General features: G+C 50.2%; 1 pseudogene; it reads right to left on the bottom strand.

The window, feature by feature from the left end:
• Positions 1 to 3,546: 3,546 nt before the first annotated feature.
• LOC126434251 (large subunit ribosomal RNA) overlaps positions 3,547 to 5,000 on the bottom strand; it is a 3,014-nt pseudogene continuing 1,560 nt past the window's right edge.

Here is a 5,000-nt window from a genome sequence, read left to right as displayed (position 1 = left end):
TTTTCTCTTTAATCTGCTTGATATTATTCATGTGTTCTCCTATAAGTGCTGTTACTTTTTCGTATTCCCGCTTTTGGATCCAGTGTATAGCTGCATGTTGTCTAATCATTAAGTCCAGCGGGTGAAGTCCCATTATTACAAACAAAGCGTCCGTTGGTGTGGTGCTGAAAGCACCAACACACCGCATGATTACATTCCGCTGTATTCGTCTAATGACACGTGCTGGTTTCACCTGAGTGAGCCTGTGCGCCCACGCGCTGGAACCGTACCCCACAACTGGTATCAGTATGCAATTATTGTACATTTTAGTTGCCCCGGGGGGCAAATGGAAACGTCTTTGAGCAATACTAATCAGTTTGTTGAATATTGTGAGGGATTTGGTAGCCACATGGTCGATGTGCGGAGCATAGCTCCACGCCTCATCCATGAGGACGCCCAAGTATCTTGCGGACCTAGATCTCGAAACTAGTCTATTATCCAGCCGCACGACTGGATCACGGGCCAGCTTTCCTTTTAAAAGAATGTAATTTGATTTATGTGGTGCAACTTGTAATTTTGACTTTTGGCACCATTGCATTAGGATCTCAGATGCTTGTACTGTTTTATTCTCTATTTCAGCACGACTATCTCCTTCGACCATGATGAAAAGATCGTCTGCATACGCCACCGCTCCCAGTACCGTGTCGTTCCCATCCAAAGTTGTCAGCAGGGGGTCCATGTTTACATCCCAAAACACGGGGCCACACACAGAGCCCTGCAGGCAGCCCTTTGAGATGTCTTTCAACATCACGGCACCAGGAGCCGTGATTTTCGCAACTCTTTTCCGACAGTAATCCCTCAGGCAACCGTATAGCGCCCCCGGACACTCCATCTCCCTTAACTGGGAAAAGAGCGCCGGCCACCACAGGTTGTCGAAGGCGCCGGAAATATCCACCATGATGCCCAGGACGTATTTCTTCGTGGACAAGTGCACAATACTTGCTACTTTATTTATGGCATCAGATGTAGACTTGCCCTTTCTGAAACCGTATTGCAATTCACTCATACCACGAAGAAGCCTGTGGCTAGACAGTCTAGACATCAGAAGCTTTTCAAAGGTCTTGCCCAAAACGTCAAGTAAACAGATGGGCCTATAGGACTTTGCTAGTGTAGGGTCCTTATCTTGGCCCTTCTTGATTATGACTACTTCTGCAATTTTCCAGCATGTTGGGAAGCTCCGCAATTCCAAACATCTGTTGTAAATTTTGGCAAGACTTGGTGCCAACTTTTGTACTATGCACTGCAGTACTTCTGCCGGTATACCATCTGGCCCTGGGGCTTTCCGCCTCGCGAAGGATTTTATTGCTTGTACCACCTCCTCTTGCGAGAAGGGGTAAACTTGTAGATTATTATTGTATTCTATTTGGTCTTGCTGACGTATCTCCCTCTGCAGCTCAGTGTCCAAATCAGGTCGGTCGTCCGGTAGGAGCACACGAAGTAACTCCTCAGCAGTTTGTCTCCAGTCAATTGTCATGTCGTCAGTATCCTCCTTTTTGATTGTGGAGAGCTGCATTGGGGAGTGTATTTTCTCCCTCACGATTTTGTAGGGCATGCCCCAAGGGTCCAGGGTTAGATGTTCCTTTACGAAGTCCTCCCAACTCTGCTGTCTGTGTTGATTTAGGGTGTCCTTAAAGACCCTCTTCTGTCTTCTGTATATGGTAAGATGGAATTGTCTTTCTGCTTGGGCAAAAGCCCTCTGATAGTTCCTGCGTGCTTTACGCATAGACTGCCTGAGCCGCGACAGCTCCGGAGTCCATGGCGCAGTCGCTTTCCGAATGAGACGTCTTTTCACTGGTATCGCTACGGCGATAGCCGTCTTTATAGAGGTAGTTAGGGCCTCTACTGCCTCGTCCACGTTAAATTCAATTCCGAGCTCTGGAGGATCGAACTCCGCCTCCAGAAGGCCCCAGTTGGCTCTCCCGTAGTCATAACGCATTGTCCACTCTGCAGGCACCCGGTCCTCCTCCACAGATATTTCAAATTCAATGACATTGTGATCACTCGTAGTTATACCGTCGTATGTTTTCCAGTTCAAAATTTTATTTGCAATGTCCATTGAGGTTAAAGTGATGTCAATGAAAGATGCTGCCCCGGCTCGGCTCCTATAAGTTGGAGGGTTGCCGGGGAGATTCGCAACATTCAAATTGTGTTCCATGATTAGATCTTCTAGTTCAATTCCTCTGTGGTCTTGTACCGGGCTATGCCAGAGCGGCGATTTCGCATTTGCATCCATTGATATTATTATAGGCTTGTCTTGTAAGGTTCTTATTGCTGTCCGCAATTGTCTCAGGTAAGTGTCAATATCATGTCTATACTGACAATACAGATTCATTAAATACAAACTGTGTCCTTTTAAATTTACTTCTACAACCGTGAGATGTGTAGTACATAATTGTGTAATTACAGTTGTTTTAATTAAATTACTTAGTATTATGATTGAGGTCATTGGTTGCTGGCCTGAGGCAATCACCTGTGCGTTAACGGGAAAGCCAGGGACCCTTCCCGAGACGGAGTATGGTTCTTGTATTATTAAGATATCTACTTTATATTCCTCTGTTAGTCTTCTTAATTCGTGTAAAACTAACTGACTTCTCATTGCATTTACCTGAAACACTCTAAAGTGCATCAGGATACCTTGTATAGAAATGGCTATTTGGCCAAGTTTGGGCAGGATCAAAAGCGATCCTGCCGTACATCATTACCATGTCATTGTATATCTTTTTTAGGTCAAAAACCCTGCCCCTTCGAGCAAAGACTTTCGATACAAGTTCCTCTAATTCTTTGAAATCAAGAGGTATATTTACTGCGGCGAGCTGGATGCAATCAGCATCCTCCAGAGCAGGGAATGTTATCTTTCTTCCTCTGGGATACCCGGTCCTCACCAGCTGCCTAAGAGCCACCATCAAGATCGCTGGGTCTTCTAATCGTGACAGTCTTAATGACTCCTCGCATATACCATATGTATTCCCAGGGGGACAATTGTTATAAGTCCTTTTTCTCACAGAGGTGTCTACATCTATTGGGTCCATTTTCTCTTTCACCTTGCCACCACCAGTTATTTCTACTTTCAAGGTTTCCAGTACTACTTGTTCTACAGGGTCCTTTGACAAATTTTCTGTGCCATCACCAGTTACAGTTTTGTCTAGACACAAATTTGTTAATGATTCATATGTCTTCTCTGCAGTGTGTCCAGCAGCCGAGCCGGTGCCAGACGCCGATGTCCTCCCCCTTGAGGCCAGGAAACCCCCGACCTGGCAGGAGAAGTCCGCCGCCCCGCCCGACCCCGCCGCCGCGACCGAGACCCCCCTCCTGTCGGCCAGAAAGGACCCGACCTGACAGGAGAAGTCTACCATCTCCGGCTGCACCGCAGGAACTGGAACAAAGTAAGAATCGTTACTTTCGTCATCTTCATCCAAAGATGATTGTGACCTCCACCTTCTCCATCTTTCTGCATCCCGTGCTACTTTGCTGGGTGACTTACGTTTCTGGACTTTTCGGCTAGTCGCCATAGTCAGTCCTTTGAATCAATCTTTGGAGTAACAACTTGTAGGTCATACACTCCCGTAGATAGGGACAGCGGGAATCTCGTTAATCCATTCATGCGCGTCACTAATTAGATGACGAGGCATTTGGCTACCTTAAGAGAGTCATAGTTACTCCCGCCGTTTACCCGCGCTTGCTTGAATTTCTTCACGTTGACATTCAGAGCACTGGGCAGAAATCACATTGCGTCAACACCCGCTAGGGCCATCGCAATGCTTTGTTTTAATTAGACAGTCGGATTCCCCCAGTCCGTGCCAGTTCTGAGTTGATCGTTGAATGGCGGCCGAAGAGAATCCGCGCACCCGCGCGCCCCCGGAGGAGCACGCTAAGGCGGACGCGGCCTCGCAGCAAGGAAGATCCGTGGGAGGCCAAGGCACGGGACCGAGCTCGGATCCTGCACGCAGGTTGAAGCACCGGGGCGCGAACGCCGCGCAGGCGCGCGCATCCTGCACCGCCGGCCAGCACGAGGCCAACCAACGGCGAGAGCAGACCACGCCCGCGCTAAACGCCCGCACTTACCGGCACCCCTACGGCACTCACCTCGCCCAGGCCCGGCACGTTAGCGCTGACCCACTTCCCGACCAAGCCCGACACGCCCCGATCCTCAGAGCCAATCCTTATCCCGAAGTTACGGATCCAATTTGCCGACTTCCCTTACCTACATTATTCTATCGACTAGAGGCTCTTCACCTTGGAGACCTGCTGCGGATATGGGTACGAACCGGCGCGACACCTCCACGTGGCCCTCTCCCGGATTTTCAAGGTCCGAGGGGAAGATCGGGACACCGCCGCAACTGCGGTGCTCTTCGCGTTCCAAACCCTATCTCCCTGCTAGAGGATTCCAGGGAACTCGAACGCTCATGCAGAAAAGAAAACTCTTCCCCGATCTCCCGACGGCGTCTCCGGGTCCTTTTGGGTTACCCCGACGAGCATCTCTAAAAGAGGGGCCCGACTTGTATCGGTTCCGCTGCCGGGTTCCGGAATAGGAACCGGATTCCCTTTCGCCCAACGGGGGCCAGCACAAAGTGCATCATGCTATGACGGCCCCCATCAACATCGGATTTCTCCTAGGGCTTAGGATCGACTGACTCGTGTGCAACGGCTGTTCACACGAAACCCTTCTCCGCGTCAGCCCTCCAGGGCCTCGCTGGAGTATTTGCTACTACCACCAAGATCTGCACCGACGGCGGCTCCAGGCAGGCTCACGCCCAGACCCTTCTGCGCCCACCGCCGCGACCCTCCTACTCGTCAGGGCTTCGCGGCCGGCCGCAAGGACCGGCCATGACTGCCAGACTGACGGCCGAGTATAGGCACGACGCTTCAGCGCCATCCATTTTCAGGGCTAGTTGCTTCGGCAGGTGAGTTGTTACACACTCCTTAGCGGATTCCGACTTCCATGGCCACCGTCCTGCTGTCTT

Source organism: Schistocerca serialis, unplaced genomic scaffold, assembly GCF_023864345.2.
Source record: "Schistocerca serialis cubense isolate TAMUIC-IGC-003099 unplaced genomic scaffold, iqSchSeri2.2 HiC_scaffold_1185, whole genome shotgun sequence".
In the NCBI taxonomy this organism is placed as follows: Eukaryota; Metazoa; Arthropoda; class Insecta; order Orthoptera; family Acrididae; genus Schistocerca; species Schistocerca serialis.
Note: the sequence above shows the minus strand (reverse complement) of the source record. Positions and strands in the feature narration are given on the sequence as shown.